Below are 19,165 nucleotides of genomic sequence, written 5' to 3' on the forward strand. Positions count from 1 at the left end.
AAAAAAAAAAAAGCATGTGCATCAATAAAATGCAGTAGCATACTTCTGCTTTCCTAATTATTAGCGAAGTTATAAAAAAAAACAATAAAAAGCAGCTGCGGTTGGGGCTTCTGCTTGGAAGCACCACTTACCTGGGGTCTCCCAAGGAGGTTAAAATACTCTGAATTTCCCGAAGGTGAAGCCGCACGGGAAGGGCACAATAAAACCATAAATGAACAATAAAAAATGACGAAGAAACTCTTCTCGCATACTTCCCACGAGTTAACCAGCCTTCTTGGTTAATCATGTCTTATTTTACGGACAAATACTTATATACGTGTATCTCTGTGTTACTGGTTGTAGAGCGAAATCTGAATATCCTGGCATAATGTGTTGGAAGAACGTCATCAATATTCAGAAGAAGTTATTGTTTCTGTTGGCAGCAACTAGCTTTTATTTTTTTTAATTAGCCTAGCATTACAATAACACACTCAAATCACCTACACTGTAAGCGGAGGTCACCCGACAAGGCTCTATTTCAAGTAAAGGAGGGACAAGCATTCGCTTAACCTTTTCTTGTAAGAAGCTACGGGAGCTACGGCCACTCAAAACCATTATTATGTGAAGAGCGCAAACAACCTTGGTCGTCTGCTGCCACTAGTATGCATATAGAAAATATGCCACTATGCGTGAACGATCGCCCAGCGCTTGGTAAGAGTTGTCGCTTCCCTATGCATGGTGATTTTAACCCTACGTAAGTGGCGCCGCCATAGACGACGGCCGTTTTGCGGTTATCCGGCAGGCACTGAAGTTATCGAGGTTCAGCGTTATGGACCAATCGGATCCAAGAAATTGCACCAATCACGTGCCGTCCTGACCATTCCCGTCATCCTCCAGACGCACGCGGGTTCGTGAATGTCGTTGGAGCCGATCGGCAGCTCTCATGCCTTTTAGTTTTCGAAGTAGCGGTGGTTAGTACTCCGCGGGAGCACAGGTAAGTGCCGAGAAGCATGCGCCTGCCTTTCTTGTAGTGTCATCGTCGAAGCACGCTAAAGAAAAGCAGCACTTTCGCTTTGGGACTTGTGTCGAATTCACTTATTCCGCTGCTTGCCACAATTCGTCCATCTCGCGTGTGGCGTGACTTTGGCGCGCAGAACACCCTTCATAAACACCACGTTTTCTTTGTCACCCGTTGCACCTGGTAAGTGTATCGTACTGCGGCGTTGTTTTCAAAGCACTGAGTAGCTTTGTGGATACACGTTCCAAAATTGTCACATGGGGCCGTGCTAGGTTGGGTAGAACAATGCGGTTGTGGGAGCGGCGGCTGGTAGTGGCGCTTCGGCCGGACGTCTTGACGTAACGCGGCGCGCCTCATGGCGCGAACGCAGTGGAGACAATGGTTCAGGAACCGGTGTGTCCAAACGAACGGTGAGCGACGCGATTCGACATCGTGACACGCTACCCTTTGCGTCCTCTTGTTTCATTTCTTCGGGCCCTTTGATATACGCTAGACGCTGTGGTTTTTCTCTGCGCACATCGGCTGTCACTTCCGTAGTAGCGTGCTGCAGTGCATGCCGGGCTATGTATGCAACATACTTGTCTGCAACGTGACTGTTAGCGGCTCATGCGTCTGTTTAAAGGTTTGGTGAGCTGGCGCTTTCTTCGCTGTCATACATATGCAGCAACACACGTGCCTGACTCTCATTTTACTAAGATTGAAAGTTCACGTCATCCGAGAAGGGCGCGCTGTCACTGCAGCTACCACCAGTATTAATGTGCATTCTTGACAACGTTATCATGTACCGTGCAGATATGTCCTCATTTCTCGCACCAGATTTTTGGTGTAAGCTCACGCTCCTAGGTTGCTCCACGAATCCAGCCTACTAAATATCATACACAACAAAATTCTGGCAGAAGCGATCCGATGATTGTCCATGTTAATGTGATTGGTACTTAACCAATGCAGCGATACACCGTATTGCCACCGCCGGAACGCGTCATGGTTGAGGTCTGTACAGCAGCCGGGCACCTCCCTCGTGAGTCCCTTTAGACGCACTGCGCCACCTAGTGGCGTCGCCGCCAGGTCCGCACGCTGTGCGCCTGAACAGATGCCGCGGGCTCGAGTCCAGCCAACACAAGGAAACTTGAAGGATTTTCTTTTTATTTTCATTAGAAAACTGCACATATGGCACATGCCCAGTAACGGAAGTTGGCATGTAACGAGTGATCTGGTAAGCGGCAGATACTCAATGTCACATGCTCGTGAACTAACTTAACCCGATGATTGGCGTCAAACTTGGTTCCCCCATCACATGCACCTGATGATCTGATCATCAGACCGTGTAACCCAAGTTAGTGGGAAAACTAAGAGACTGACAGACAGGTGGAAACCCCCGAAAAGTGCATGAAGAACCCTAAAAATGTTATTTGCGATAAAACAAGTGATGAGAATATGCACAGACTTTCACGTAACGTCATTTTCAAAGGCACATATATACGCACTTGCACATGTGATCTCCAATGAAATTGCCACGTGTCCAAGTAGCAAAACAAACCACAAGCACACTACTCAATCCTTTAGAAAAACCAAGGTAGATAAAGAGAGGGCACCACAGTGCACATACAAAATAAGTCAGAAGCAAGGACTGGGGATTTGCCCGCAATATCACCCTTGGCTACGTCTGACCTCCATTATCATTATTGTATGATTAGTTGCACATTCTGCGAAAACTTCAGTCCAGTCGAGCTGCAGAGCACAGCCACACTGGTTGCAATGCGAGAAAGCCTCCCGACTCTTCTGCACCTTTAAGTTTTCGTAGTGTGACGTTTAGGCATCTGCCGTTTGTCCTATGTATTTCAGATGACATGAGAGGAATGCTTCCATATATAACATATGCATACGGCAGTATACATTCACGAAAATTATTTGTTGCACTTGCCCTGCTTTTTTTTGTGGGTCAAGTTGTGGCACATAACTGAAAGTTTATGCAGAGCTGAAAAAATGGAAATTCTTGCATGCTGTCCTTCAACCTGATGCGTGATGTCTGTAGGGAATGGCTGCTACATCCTTCTGTGTTGCTGGCAGCGTATCACAAATGGTGTTGCCATTTTCTTCAGACATATAAACAGGCCTCAGAGGGTAGCCTGTTTTTTCCAAATGAGCAGTTTGCACAGTGGAGCTGTCCTGAATGGAATAATGACATTTGCTCAGAGCATTTCAAAAAGGCATGTGCTGTGGCCCTTTATCAAGCTGGCTGTGGGCTGACCCAAACGGCAAAAGGGGCTTTTTTGCACATGGTTCATACCTCCAGCACACATGGCTACATGAAAATGACAGCCTGAAATTAAAGCAGCTGACTTTGTGCGCTGGTTTTAGCAATCATAAGCATTGATCTGCAGAAAGAATGAGTCACATGTAGCATCACAGTCTATTCAAATTGGGCTGTCCACAAACTAGGAAGGTGTAAACACTCATGTTCTGGATGACCAGCCTCGACTTTCCTATCGAAGTGTGCAAAAAACAAGTCAATATTGGTGCAATACATAATGCCTCTGTTCCACACAGCAAATGTACAAGTGAGTTAGAGTTATAATAGTTCAAGGACAGTTGTGTCATGATACCACACTTCTGAAGGCCACTGGCTATTTGAAAAATTCATCTTCAACAAAGTTTATGGTACAGCAGGGTGTAATGAAATTTCATATTGGTAGACGCATCTTTTTATGCAGCAGGGCAGTGCTTTGCAATATACCGAATGACCTGAGGGGGACTATTCACCAAACTAATCTTGCAGTACCCATCTCACAGTGACTTTCAACATTATCGTAATAAAACAAAGTAGCAACACACTGTATTGCTACCAACAAAATGTGTATGGGGCATGTATACAGCGAGGCTCCTATTGTGGATACCCCTGGACAAGCTGTGCAATCTAGCGTTGGTGGTGCAAAGTCCGCGCATATGAATTTGTATTCAGACAAGATTTCTGAATGTATATGGCGAGTTGGATTCCACTCTGCACCAGAAAATTTCAAAGGCTTCTTTTTTTGCCATTAAAGAGAAGCACATACTCGGCGTGAAATATGTTCATTGAAGAGCGGCTCATACTCTGTGACCCAAGTTGGTCCTTCAACAGTTGGTGTTGAAGGCGGTTCCCTCAACAGAGCAACCTGATGCTCCACCCATTAGACCAAGTTCTACTGAGGGGCCTAACTTGGTCCAAAACCCCTGCAAAGCGAACATGCCCTTCGAACGGGCGCTATCTACCACTTCAGATGAGATGATGGATACGAGCAGAACTGCGGCGTCTCAGACATTCGAGGAACGGCGCTCCTCCCTCGAGCCCACCAGAAAGAAAAATCCTGTATCACAGGGCCTGGAAAGGTCTCTTGAGCCAACCAAATCTTTTAGACACATAGCGCAAAACACATATAACATGGATACACAAATAATGGAGTGGAATGTCGGGGATTTACTCCACAGTCTAGATGACACTGAGGAACTCTTACTTAACTAGTCCGAAGTTGCTGTGACCAAGAAACATCTTAATCCTTCACATGAACTTTCTCCAGCAGTATGTCATTTATTAAAAAGCCCGCAACGACGCCCTTGCCTTGTTGGGTGGTGTATGCATAGCAGTAGATAAGGGTGTTGCCAGCAATTGCAGCTTAACATGACCCTAGAGGCAGTTGCGGACCCTGCGGTGCTCTTTAATAAGCTGGTCACAATTAACTCTCTATACATGCTCCTGAACTACCCTCTTTCAAAAACAGAATTTCACAGCTTTGTCTATGAACAGCCCGAATCTTATATTGTCATAGATTTTAATGCATACAATACCCTTTGGGGAGGTTGTCGTGATGCCAGAGGGCACTAGATTTCCTCTTCCTACAGGTGCATGCTTGCTAAATGGGAAAGCCCACATTCTAGTGTAACAAACAACATTCTCATTCATTGATTTAAGCATTGCATTGAGTACACTAGTGCTGCATCTGGAGTGGAATGTGATTAAGAATCCGTATGGGAGTGACCATTTCCCCATTTTCGTAAAACAAAAGGTTATGTGTGCTCTCCACATGTCTGCTGGTGGAAAGTCTATTGTGCTGATTGGACACGATACAGGGAGCTGACACATTTGACCTGGAAGAAAATCTACACTTTCTATTGATAATGCAGTGACATAATTCATGGTTTTAGTTGATGTGGTGTCAATATGTAGTCTCGAAACAAATGGATTGCCTTGTAAGTAACGTGTTCCCTGGTGGAACGAGTGTAAGGAAGCATGTAGAACTCAAAATTATGCTTGGAGCCACCATGGAGACTCCAACTACGGAGAACCTGAACATATTCAAGAAAATTAAATCTGAGGGTAGACGAATGTGCCGCCGTGCCAAAAGAAAAAGCTGACAAAAATATATTCCAGCATGAATTCTTATTCTGACGAAAGAGTGAACAAAATCGCAGGTTGGCAGACTCGTCCTCTACCACTAGTAAACACGCAGGGAAATACTCTAGGATCAAGCGGATTCTCTTGGGGCACATTTTGAGTACATTTCTAGTTCATCCGATTACTGAAGACACATTGCTGAGGTACTTAACATACCTGTCTTCTCTTTACTTCCTCTCCTTGTGGTACCACCAAGTGGAGTGACTGCCTTTGAATTGAAAAGGGAAATGATTCTTACAACCATCTATTTAACATGGTGGAATTTCAGGCTGCACTAAAGTGTAATAAATCAGCCCCGGGAAATTATTGAATAGTTTTACACACCTAACCCTGAAGCAGACAAAACAGTCATCTCAACACCATATTCTCTGCCAGCTATATTCCGTCTGCCTGGAGGTAAGCAGTCATAATTCCTATTATGGTAGGATGAACAAAGAGAAGATTGCGAGATACTGGCAGCTGGGGGTTGTTGGTGGTAGGCCACCTTAACTACCTTGACTCATTTTCTATATATATCGCAAATGTAATCTTCTATACTCCCAACATCCCCGTAACATATTGGTGGAGGTGTTGGGTAAACGTCTTATCGCGTGATCTTGTTAAGTGGCGATCTTGTTAAGTGGCAATAATCGACACAAAAATGCCCAGTGCCATCTCTTTTTCACAAGGATGACAGCCAAAGCCCAAGGACTGGCTGATGGCTCGTTGACCCCTTTGCGGAGCATTTTATCCACTTCTGATTGGATCACTCGACGTTCAGCATGCAATACCCGATAGGGACGCTGACGAATAGGATTCGTGTCTCCATTGTTTATATGGTGCTGAAGAACAGATGTTTGGCCTAAAGGCCTGTTGCCGAAATCAAAGATGTCACTACTATTCAAGCAGGTGGTGTATGTCCGTGGCCTGTGCAGAGGTGAGGTCAGGTGCAATCATTTTCGCGAAGTCATCTGTTAAGGAACCAGAGCTGTGAGCTGTAATTGGCGCTAATGAACTACTCTCGGCATTCAGATCCTCAATGTCAAATTCGGAACCACTGGAAACACTGGCCAATAACATGCCGTCCAGAATCACTTGAGGGCACAGGCTGAAATTCAGAAGCGGTATAACATCATCGTTATTAGTAACCATGACCAGCATGTGCAGGACAGCAACGTTCCAGTTCAAAGCACGTCGATGTTGGGGCGAAGCACATATTCACTGTCAGGAACCTGTGGCTGGGCGGTCAAAGTGACATAACTGCCTCGGGTGACAGTCGCACATCGTGAAGCGAGCACAAGTGCGGTGGAGCAGTCCTCAGAGCATCGGCGAGTTGAGGCAGTTCTCACTGGAGAATGCCGGTCATGCAGTCGATGAGAGCAAAATTAATGGATAAAAAGTCCAATCCAAGGATAACGTCGTGAGGGCAGTTGTCGTTTACAGCAACGAGAACAAGTAGAGTGGCCGGCTATACTTATGCATGCAGTGCATATTCCAAGTACAACCAGCACGCCGCCGTCGGCCACACGAAGCACTCTGACAGCTGCTGGGATGAGGACTTTAAACGTCTACGTAGGCTAGCACTCATCACAGATACGTGGGCTCCAGTGTCGACGAGTCCTTGGACAGGTAAGCCATCTAATCGCTTCTGTCATGTCGTGATAGGCCTTACGACAAAGTGCCAGCATGTCCTGGATGTACAAGACAGGACTCCATGGGGGATTGGGCTTGGGAGGCCAGTTCCTGCTTTGCGGCAACTTCACGGCCAGCTGATTTTCCAAACAAATCTGTCAATTCCTCTTTGCATTGGTCCCAGCTGGTTAGCTCCTATTCGTGGTTTTCATACCACACCTTTGCCGTGCCTCTTAGGTAAAACAGGTTAGCTAGCATAAGCGTAAGGTCCTATCTGTTGAGTCCGTTCACCCTTTCACACATGGCCACCCAGTCTTCAATGTCGATGCCATCGGTCCCGCAGAAAGTTCCAGGATCCTTGGGTTGCACAAAGACAGCTGAAAGTCACAGCAATGTAGCATGCGATGTAGGAGACGGCAGTGACGATCCCGAGTGCTTACCGTCATTCATGGTGCGGATGGTGATGCAACGTCCACTGGAGAGCTCTGTTTCCAGCCGTGGTACCCCGCACCTCTCACCAATATGTTACGGGGATGTTGGGAGTATAGATTGTATGTACGATATCCCCGTAACACTATTCTAAAAGAAGGCAAGGACCTGCCTTTGGCCAGACGCTATAGGCCTATAGCTCTAACAAGTTGCCTATGCAAGCTTTTTGAGAAAATTACAAACCGGCGCCTAATCTATCTTGAAAGCAACAAAACACTATATCCCTTGCAGTGCAGCTTCAGGGAATGTAGATCCACAAGAGAGCATCTTTTCTGCATTGAGACAAATATCCGTAATGCCTTTGTGCACACAGTTTTCTTATCGGTATTTTTAGACATGGAGAATGCACATTACACCGCTTGGTGTTTCAGAATCCATCGTGATCTGGCTGGAAGGAGTGTCTGAGGCAACTTGCTAAACGTGATTCAAAGTTCTCTCCAACCACACATTTCGTGTTCGAATTCATAGCATTCTGTCTCCTCCGTTTACTCTCCATCGTGATCTGGCTGGAATGGGTGTCTGAGGCAACTTGCTTTGTTTTAATCTGCGAGCAACAAGTGCAGCTTGGCTTGAATAAAGTGTACGTGGACAAAAACGGTTTTAAACTGAACCCTCAAAAAGTATGTGCATTCTCTTCTCGAACAAAAGGTGTAAACAGGACCCTGTTACTGATCTTAATGGAGAACAGCTATCTGTGAGCCATGAACATAAATTTTTAGGCCTCATTTTAGGTTCTAAATTAACTTTTATCCTACACTTGAAATGTCTGAAAACAAAGTGCCTGAAGACAATCGATCTACTGAACCTCTTGTCCCGCATATCTTGGGGAAGTGACAGAAGGTGCCTGTTGAACTTGTACAAAAGTCTCATATGGTCATGCCTTGACTCCGGAGCCATTGTTTATAACTGCCACGCCTAGTGCTTTGAAGATGCTAAATTCTGTACACCACTTGGATATCTGTTGCTAGAGTTGCGTCCAGGACTAGTCCCGTGGAAAGCCTGTACGTTGAATCCAATGAATGGTCTCTCCTCCAAAGGACATATTTAAGTTTCTCCTACACCCTGAAGGTGAAATCAGATCATCCATGCCATTCAGTTATTCATGACCAGTGCATGGCCAGGCTGTTCCGTAACCACCCAGCCACTAGGCCTTCTCTGGCCCTCCTGTTAGAACCAGTCTGAAGAAATAGGTGTCTCTCTTCTTGAGAATGTCCTAATAGCTCCTACGTGGCTTCCACCGCCTTGTGAGTAGCAGGCTATCCAGTATGACATCTTTCATAGAAATATCAAACCAAGCACCTGAGGCACATATGCATTCACATTTTCTTGAACTTCAGAAGTATTCCCGTGCTGAATTTTATACAGATGCTTCTAAGTCTCCTGGTGTTGCTTACGCAGGACTAGGAGCATTGTTTTTAATATCCATTGTATTGAATCCGTATACATGTATTTTTATGGCAGAAGCATATGTGGTATACTCTGCTGTCAAGCACCTCAAGCAAACGAATCTCACTAGGGCTATTGTGTTCACGAATTCATTGAGTGTAGTCCGAGCCCTAGTGAGTCTACGAAAGCATAAAGACACTCTTTAATGAACTATATACATTCCTATGCTCAGCTTATAGTGGTGAACAAGTCGTGATCCTATGCTGGCTACCTGGCCACAGTGGCATAAAAGACAATGAAGCTGCTGATGAGAATGCTACCTCAGTAGCTTTTAGCGACATGGACACAAACATACCCATCCCAGCCACAGACCTTAAACCATACTTACATCACAGGCTGAAGAATCATTGGTAGAAACGGGATTCCAAGGTATCCAACAAACTGCATTTAATCAAAACCAAGTTAGAGTACTGGGTTTCGGAGAAAACATCGTGATACGACGTGCTCCTTTGTCTATTTAGAATGGGTCATACCTATGGCACCCGCTCTTATCTACTGACTGGAAGTGATCCCCCTACATTTCGAAGGTGTGGCAACAGCCTTACAGTTCTCCATGCCCTCGTCCATTACTTTCGTCCTAAGTATTGTCACCATATTACACTTCACCCAGCATTCTTTCTTAGTTGCGAACAGCTTTTTTACCTGAAAACACTTCCATATTCCACTTCACCCAGCATTCTTTCTTAGTTGCGAACAGCTTTTTAACCTGAAAACAGTTCTTAGCTTTTTAGATGAGGTTCGCATCTTAGAAATAATTTGGCCAGGTCATGATGTGTAACACAGCCTCACCTTTGAGGCTGTAGCTGCTGTGACATCAGTTTTTACACAATGTGCCTCTCAACCCTTCAAGAGCCCTGTGGACTTCTCCGTAGCAAAACCTTTATGTTGTTTTATCAGCCGTGATCATTATTTTGAAGCTTACATATATTACACAGTTTACATAGGCCTGTTCTTAGGCCTCTTTACAGCCACATCACATCTACATTTTCAATTTAGTTCAGTACATAGGAAATTCATACCATATATCATGGTGCTCTTTGGCCATAGTTGGCCCTTGCACCATTAAACACCATACATCATCGGCACAGCAACCTCATGCTCAAATACTTCGACAATGAACTACACAATAACCCAGATTGGCGGGAAAGCTATTATATGCAAAAATACACGGATAATTAGCCCCTGGAAAATGCGTTAAGTAGCGTACGAATTCTAATGCATTAAAACTGGCAGAACCCATCTCGTGATGAATCTTCGTGTTCCTGCGATTGGTATCATAACGCTATTGGCATTATGTTGCAGCCACAGAAATGCACCAGTTAAAGGGCCCCTGAAACGGTTTGGACAAATTTTGTAGACGCGTAGGGTACAGCTTAAGTGGAACATTCGCACCACAATTTAAGTGAGGTGTTACGTATTATGGAGCTACAAGCGATTACAAGTTACCCTCCTCCTTAGCCATGCTTCTCCAACTCGTTCGCCGAGCGATCGGGGCTAAGCTCTGCCTTCACTGGTTCTGCGTCACGATGCGACGTCACATCGTCCAGTTCCGGTTGTCGGAGCGCGCCCCCCCGCCCGCGCGATACCTCTCCGCTAGCCACTTGGACGTCGACCCCAAGCGACCGCTATCGAAGCAGCGTCAGTTGCGAGCCTTCTGTCGTAGCGCCGAACGTGTCTGGTATACCAGTAATCACACACTAGCTGAACGTTTCGACGGAACGGTGGAGGCATAAACTCCCGCTGATGAAGGAACTTTGGCGTAGACGTACGTGAGTTGCCTGATCGGTCTCCACGGTCCAGCCACCAGAAAGAGCTAATATTGCTCTAACCAAGTGTAAAACATTTTAAACATGTACAAAAACGTGTTAACAATTACACACCTGCGAAAAATTTACACCAGCAGCAAGGAATACATTTCGTTACTGCTACCGTTTGTGGTTGAGCTCCATGCCACCAGGTAGCTGCACCGTGCAGACCATTATTTGCTTCTGTTCATCCCCTGAAACGACACGCAAGGGGACACGGTCAGGCCCTGTCCCCTTGCGCTTGCGTTTACCCTAATACCGGACTCGCGAAACGCTATTGCGTTAATAATCTTCCGGTGTAAAGTGTCGGCCGCAATCGCGCAAATCCTGGCGCCGATCGGATAGCGGCAGTCCGATGCGCTGCAGCCAGTCCGCTCGTCTACTAACTTGCAGAGGGACACGATGTCGCAGTTTGACATATTGCCAGTCGCTACGTTTGCAGTCCACAACGTAACAAAGTCGAATCATAGCGCTCGCGAAAAGACAGACCGACATTGACGGCGGAGCTCCCGTCGAAGACGGAACACGTAACACAAGTACACGATACTTGCTGTGTGCCGGAAGTGCTTAAGTGTACTGAAAAATTGTTCTTCTGCATTCTATTTGTTACTTTCTTTTTATAAAAACAAAACTAACATTCCAACTATTACAAACATCATTTGTTTACCATAAAGTTGGAAAAATTATCGATCACGCGCCCTGGTCAGCGAATCGGATAGCTCGCCCCACTGACGTCATATGGGTGATTTCCGTCATATGGGTAGGGGCGGCTGAAAATTCAGCTGAGCAGTGCGCTGCGATCGGCAGCGATGTGCATTTTCTTTATAATAAATTACACGCTTTATGTGGAGCACTTAGATGTGTCAATTAATGATCAGAAGGAGCTACTCTAACGACTCAGTGCGTTTGTAGAATATCGTCAAAATCGTTTCGGGGTCCCTTTAAGGCGCATTCAAACCGAAAGTGGAGCGTCTAAGCGGCCAAGCGGATTTTCAACGCGGCGAGGCGGTGAGCGCGCGCGCCTGTTCAGACGGGACGGCTTGCCTGGCGGCCCGCTCCGCAGAGAAGGCGGAACATCTAGCGTATTCGTGGCGCACGTGTCGCCATCTCTTGGCACCGGTCGTCCGTCCTCAACGCGTGCGCGTGAGCGTCGTCACCGCGCCAGCGTCGTCTGGCCAGTCGCTCTCGCTTGCTAACCACTTGTGAAGAATGATAAGCCCGGTCGAAGACGAAATAGTTGGCATTCTACTCGCCGCTTCTTTAGCAGCTTTTCAAGACGAGCAGCAGAAAGCTCGAAGGAAGACAGCCCGCCAACACCGCTTGTGGGTTCGCCCCGCTTTGCAGGAACGAGAGAGAATGGGTCATGTCTGTGCTTTGATTCTTGTATTTACTGACCTTGTATACGTCGTGTCTCTTGTCATACAGCATCGGGCAACATTTGATTGTGCCGATCAAAAGTGCAGCGCAAAATCCAGCTGTCTCGGTGGATGCCAGTTCGAGTCGGCTTGTCTCCGCGAGCCCTGACAGGCTGCGGGAAGCTGCGGCGGGGTGGAAAAAATCGGTCCGAGAGCGATCGGACTGCCCGCCTCGTTTTCCGCTTGCTTTGTCCGCTCGGCGAGGTTTTCGCCGCTTTCCGCCTGCCCGCCCCGCCTTCGGTGTGAATGCGCCTTATGAAGCGTGTAGTTGCACGTCCTGTGTCTACAGGTGCAGACGATATCCAAACATTACGCGAGAAAAAAGACTGCTCCTCTTGGAATGGCTGCAGGCAGCACAGGACCATGAGCTTCCCTATACATGACGTGAGTGACACGGGTCTGAGATTCGTGATAGAAGTGGGTTTTTCCGGCTTTGGTATGAGAGATATCTGCATGGCGCCATGCCTGGGGAAGTACGCCGTTCCGCTGACGTCCGTTAAGGGTCCACCAACCGCTCTAGCTTCGCGTCATTGAGGTAGCGGAGCATCGTGTAGTGGAGGAAAATAACGCATGTGCCGAGCTCTTACAGATATCCGGCAACATGGCGCGGCTCCTGAATCGCGATGTCTGCGTCTAGTGGGGTGGCCGGCACTGCCGTAGGGGTACGGGCTGTATTGGAGGCTCGAACCCGACGCAAAAGTGTGTCTCGAGCTCCTGGAAGCACATGGGATCCTCCTAGTACGACTGGGTAAGGAAGCGCAGCCGTTTGTGTGTCTGCATCGTGGTATCCGAGGGATGAGTGCTTAGAGAATAGCCCACGTCTTAGCCGTACCTATTGTACCGGAGAGGCGGTCACAGAATCCTCTCCAGCTACTGGTATGAGAGCGTACACCCGCCCTTCTTGCCTAATGCGGGCAATCCGTAGTTGCAGTCGGGGATTCACGCTGTGCATCTTGCATCGCTCCATCAGCCTCCTCCTAGCATCCCCCAGATGGAGCAGGCGCAGGTCGACGTCGGGATTAGCAGACGTAGTGGTGAACGCGCGTGGTGGCCTCGAGGACTGCCATGAGGGCCGCGAGTCGGTCTTGGTAGCTGCTCGCGTCGGGAGCGGCAGTTCCATGCTCGCGAAATCGACCCCAATCCGTTACACTGACCGACGATCAGGTCAGCGCGAGTTGCAGAAGGGAAGAATGGTTGCTATGGCGTAGTAATGGCTACCTACATTTTCGTGGAAGGATCGTTACGACGTCTGATCCTCGTTCATTGTGCTAGACACGTCATTACGATATGGTAGGTAGGTGACCGTGGATTTAGCCATGGGCGTCGGCAGCGCAAACAAGGATGAGATGCTGCTTTTGCAAAAACTTAACCATTTATAGATATGGGCCGTCTCACGCTGTCAGCACCAGCGTTTTTAGATCTCTAACGTTGGTGAGCACATTGCGTAGCCGAGTGGCCAGTGAGGTGCTAATCGAGTAATCAGCTCCCGTATCGACAAGTGCAGTTATCGTGTGACAGTCGACTGAAACTAGCAGCGGAATTTTGGCGGTTTCGAAGGAAGGTGTCAGCGGTACGTCGCGAGGGGGTGTCGTCGGTGGAGGATATTGGCTGTTCATATGACAGCGGCCTCACACCCGGAGGTCGCCATTTTCAGTTTCCCTGGCACGGACTTCGGCCGTTGACTCCAGTGCGAAGGCAGGTTGAGCGCGGTTTGGTGACGCGTGCCGACGAGGTGATGGCGACCGCGACGGTCTTGGCTGCGGGGCAGGAGGAAGACGGTTGCTTTCCAAGTATTCCGCGATTTTGTGCGGGCGCTTGCCACAGCGCGGGCAACGGGCGTCCGGGTGGTATCCCCGCAGACCGATCCGTCGGTACTGGCAGTCGCGACACATGTATCCTGCCTCCCTCCGTGGTAGCACAACGGACTTGTAGGAAGCGTGCCATATCGTAGGCTTCGGTGGACCAGGATGAAAGGCTGCTTGCGGAGTCATGCGGTGGGTTGGAATTGAGAAGTCGAGGATTCCGAGCAGGCGGCTGCGAGAAATGGGGCGTCGACGGTGTAGAAACCAGGGTGTCTACCACCCAGGAAAAGCGGGAATTCTCAGGGATATTGAATAGTCTGGAAAAACTCAGGGAAAACTCGGGGAATTTGTACCTCTATCAGGGAAAATTAGCTGTAATTTTATTGAAAGGGTCGAAAGTTGCAGTAATGCTGGCTCGACTAACAGACAGAAATTGTAATGAATCGCCTTTGACGCCCTGTCATCGGCTGGAGGAGTTGCCAGTGTACAGCCAACGACCGACTTTCCGGGATGCCCGATAATTTGGACGGCTTCGCGGCATCATCACGTACCCCATAGAGTTAATGTATCAGAAAGTCTTAAATTTCGAACGCAAGAACCCTTCGCCGTCCGATTTTCCGGATTTTTTACCGTGACCGCAGGTCCGAAACGGCATTAAAGCCAGCACCGCTGCCTTTTTGATTACCTCGCCGCCTCGAACCGGCGCTCTTGCGCGCAGATCCGCTGGCAGCCGATCCACCATTGCGGCAACGCTAGACTTAGCTGCTTCGACGTTCGCTATTAAGCTTCTTGCCTTTGGGTGCCGTGTTTTTCATTGAAAAAATTCGCGGTTGTCAGCAATGACACCGACTCTGCCTTTGGGGTCCTCGCGATTGGCTTAGAAGCTTAGAAAGCACGGTGCGTTGCATTATGTCAGTTCCTGAAAGTCAGCTTCGCCTCTTTACAGAAATGTTACTTGGTGAAGCATACAAAAAAGTATTGCAGTGAAGCATAACAAGCCTGGAAAGCGGCTATTGCCACGGAACACAGTATGTATTCCTTAATTATACACGTGCGCACATGGTATCTCCTGTCACAGTACGAGCACCGATATGCGTAATACGTGTACCGACAGGCCTCCAGAGCGCTTTCGACTGTGCCTGTGGCGTTTTGAACTCTTAAGGGCAATAAATGACATGCATTTATTTTTTTCCAACTGGCCGATTTTTTTGACGTTTTCGCGGCCCCTAGGGAGTTCGTAAAATCGGACGTGGGCTGTGCAACTGATCAAGAAGATGCTTCAAATTGTCCGTGGGGCGAACGAGGGGTGGAAGGAGGACAAGCACAGAAAGAACCTACGCATTGAGGAATGAACGGGAAAGGAAGCGTGTTGCCGCCGTTTTGAAAGAGCTTGAGCTAAAAAACAGTGTTGGCTGATGCCGAAGTGCAAGTGTCTCTTATCCAAACCAAAATAAACTCTTTAAAGCAGTGAAACACAACACAGGCGGGAGGGTGGCTATCGCTCTTCGCGAGCAGCCCCAGAGTATATGTCGCTGGTCCAGCGCTTGGTTCCCTGGACAGGAATGGCAAGTGGCTGATTGCCAGGTCTGGAGGCACGTCCTGGCGCAGCGCGCTGGTATCACTGTTGTCTCCGTGACGATGCGTCGCAGGCGTTAGTCTTCAGCACAGGTAAATTTCCTTGGCGGATGCGTAGGATTTTCTGGGAGGATGTTCCGGAGCGCGGCCCTTCGAGCCGCCTTAGCCACTGCCAAGACTGTCCGGGTTGATGAGGTATGAGTCGTCAGGCACTTGTTGCCGAAGCTTCCTTCCAGCAAGTCGGCCATTCGATTGCCAGCGACCCCTGCGTGACCTGGTATCCACGCGAGACGGACAGTGTGGCCAGTCTCGTCGGCGCTTCGCATTGCCCGGTGTATCGAGTAGACAGCACTATTGCGCGAGTCCAGCCGGGCGCAGGCCTTTATGGAGGCCTGCGAGTCTGTGTAAACAGTGATGCGTGAAGGCAGCAAAAGGAGGCTTAAGGACGGCGTCACATGCAACGGATATCGGAGTTAGTTCCGCCGTTAATTGGTCGTTGCAGGCAGGGCGGCAGGAGGAGTAGTCCGTGGTGGTACGTGGGCAATACGAGCCATGACTGAAGCTTCGTCACTGAGGGCGGCGTCGGTGTAGACAGTGTGATGACGGGGAGGAGCGTCGCGAACTTCTGCTTAATGCCACCATGCGTAAGACATCTGCGCCTCTGCGTGATCGTCATTCACGTTTTGGGGAATCGGTGCAAAGTCCCCGGTCAGGGGACAATCCCACGGAGCAGGGAAGGAGGGCAGATGCGTCGAGGAGACTGGTAGATAAAGAAGCGACAGGTTGCCGAGACCGGATATCGTGGATATTAGTCGGGACAGATGTGAATGCTTGGCAGCCTCGGCTATTGCCTTGATCCGATTCATTTGGGCAAGGCGGTGTAAGGGGGTGAAACGCGGCAGGCCGGTGACAACCTTCATGGCTTCGTGGTTGAGCGATTCGAGTTTTTGTCGTTGCTTTTGGGTAATACTGTAGAAGTTAAAGCCATGTACAGCACGTGAAATTAGTAGAGCAGTGACGAGGCGACGGAGAGTTTGCTCCTCACTTCCCCAATTTTTGGACGCGATGCGGTGGATTAGGTGGAGTACCTGATGCCAGGTCCGAGTAATGTGAAGCCATGTTGTTGCGCCACCATCTGCATTGATGTAGATGCCTAAAGCTCGAACACTGTCTTGCTGAGATATTTGCTCGCCATCAAAGGTGAACGAAAATTGCGAGGCAGAGCTGGCTGCCTTCGAGCCCAGTACTACGAAGTTAGTTTTGTCAGTAGAAGGCATGAGTCCGGTTTGAATCGCATCGGACTGGTCGCCGTCAGAGCCCCCGTTGGTTCATATTGTGACGTCTTCCGTATACACACACACACTAAGTGAAATCCAGGTATCTCGGCAAGGCGATAACAGAGTGGTGCCGTCGCCAAGTTGAATAATAATGGTGAGAGGACTGCGCCTTGTGGCACTCCCACTCGTGATTCCTTCGGTGAGGAGAGTGTCTGGCCTACGGCAACTTGAAATTCTCAGTCATAAGAGAAAGCCGCGTATGTCCCATGGTTTGCTTGTGATATCGGCTCCAGCTGCGGAAGCGAGAATCGAGGGTTAAGGTACGGAGTCAAACGCCTTGCATGCGTCGACCGTAACCAAAAGCTTCACATCCAAACGATGGCGAGGGTGAATGAAGTCCTGCGAGAGCAGTGACAAACTGTCTTGCGGGCTGTGCCGGTTTGGCAGGCATGGAGGGCGCTGTTGCTTTCGACGTGCCAGTCAAGGCGACGCAACGCCATTTTTTTCATAAGCTTTCCAGCCTGGGAAGTCGATGATATAGGCCGAAGGTTGCTTAGAACAGAGGGCGATTTTCCGTGCTTGGGAATGGGTATGACCGTTGATAGCTGCCACAAAGTGGGCAGCTTCCCACTGTCCCAAACCTGATTAAGTAGATCAAGAAGTTCCTCCAGGGTATTGTCGGGAAGATTGCGGAGCACAGCGCATGTAACGCCGTCCGGGCCTGGTGTGCGGGACGTCTTAGTGGAAAGCAGTGCAACACGAAGTTCCGCCTTGGTGAAAGGGGAGCTCATGTCATCGTTCATCGTAGGTGCGCTTAAGCTCGAATATTCGAAGGATAGTATTGGGTAGGGGAGGAGGGGGGTTCACCGGCGAAAAAAAAAAGCGGTTCCGGCAATGTCTGCCACTTGTGCGATGATTCGGAGGGAAAGAGCTAGGTCTTCTGCTGTGCGTAGGTGGGTGCGTTGGGATAGTCCTCTGAAGGTGCGCCAGACGCGGCCGGCTCCTGTGTGGCTGTCAAGCGATTCACAATACCGTTGCCAATTTTCACGAGCGAGTTGGTTGGCGTATTCGGTTGAGTGCAGTTGCGCGATTAAGGCGAATTCTGTCGGACATGGTTTTTCTGCGGGCTAGGTAGATGTCTGGCTTCTCGCCTGGCCGCCCGAAGGTTGAGGAGGTGATGGTCGGGGTCTGGCGTGGAGTCGGTAAGCTGCAAAGTACGTGTGGCGGTTAGTCTGGCTTCTTGCAAGCGGTCAAACAATGTCCGTTCTAGGGAGAGGTCTCTGAGTGCAGCTCTGAATGCGTCCCACTTAATGGGAACAGGTGAGCGGGCCTTTGCGCGGCTCAGGGACGTGAGTTGTACTCGGATAGGGAAATCGTTGCTGCCCCTGGCGTCTGCAAGGACATTCCAGGTACCCGAAGGTTCCTGATAGGGCCGGTGTAGTAGCTGATTGAGCAGCATGTGGAGGATAACGGGTGGGCCTGTCTGACGAATTGAGCAATGAAAGGTGAACTCGCTCTGCAGCTTGTAAAGTCGATGAACCGTGGGCACTATCGTGTCCATAGCTTCACGCGCGATGTGGGGCATTGACATCACCTCCAATGACACAGAGAGGGGGAGTGAGGTTTGGAATTTGGGCAAGCCATGACACTACGTGTCACTACGAGCGACGTCACAGCACAAACATGCTAGTAGGCGCACTAGCACGTGTACACCACCCTCCGCCTTGGAGCACGGAGGCCACGAGAACGGCAAACGGCGTTTGGTTTGAAATTTCAGACCTTTCCGCTGCGCGTAGAGAATAGCAGGCACGATAGTTAGCGCGAAATTCATGCTATGCGCTTGTCAGCTCAAACGGCCAGGCCTGGTGAGGGGCACTTTTAAGATGACTTGCGTGTGGGAATGCGAAGGCATTGTCGTCGCTTTGGGGAAATGTTTTCTCTTAGGTATTCATCCCTATGTCGTGCACGTTGTAAACTTGCACGGCACTCCTTTTTGTGTCCCCTTGCTTCGTCTTCTGAGGCATGCTTCCGTGGGCGACCACGTTTCACAGATGCCGCTGAGGCAGACGCTTCTGAATGCATCCCAGTAGACACAGCACCGATAGAATCCGAAGAGAAAGTGACACGCGGGAGGCAGCGACGCGACATGCGTAATGACGCACGCACTAGGCATGCCTCATTTTATACACATGGTTTGGCGTCCAGTGCATCGCAGTAGAGACAGCACCGATGAAATCCGTAGAGCAAGTGACGCGTGGGAGGCAGTGACGTGACGTGCTATGACGCACGCACTAGGCACAACTTCAGTAAACCATAACC

The 19,165-nt window shown here is 49.1% G+C and overlaps 1 long non-coding RNA gene across 1 annotated transcript in view; it reads left to right on the forward strand.

Annotated features, from left to right (window-relative positions):
• The first annotated feature begins 813 nt into the window (after window positions 1–813).
• The window catches only part of LOC135897067 (uncharacterized), a 53,540-nt gene continuing 35,188 nt past the window's right edge, over window positions 814–19,165 (forward strand). The window contains exon 1 of the long non-coding RNA XR_010562887.1: window positions 814–973. This is a non-coding gene — a long non-coding RNA (uncharacterized lncRNA). The remainder of the gene's footprint in view (window positions 974–19,165) is intronic.

The sequence above is a fragment of the Dermacentor albipictus genome, chromosome 5 (genome assembly GCF_038994185.2).
Source record: "Dermacentor albipictus isolate Rhodes 1998 colony chromosome 5, USDA_Dalb.pri_finalv2, whole genome shotgun sequence".
Taxonomy (NCBI): domain Eukaryota; kingdom Metazoa; phylum Arthropoda; class Arachnida; order Ixodida; family Ixodidae; genus Dermacentor; species Dermacentor albipictus.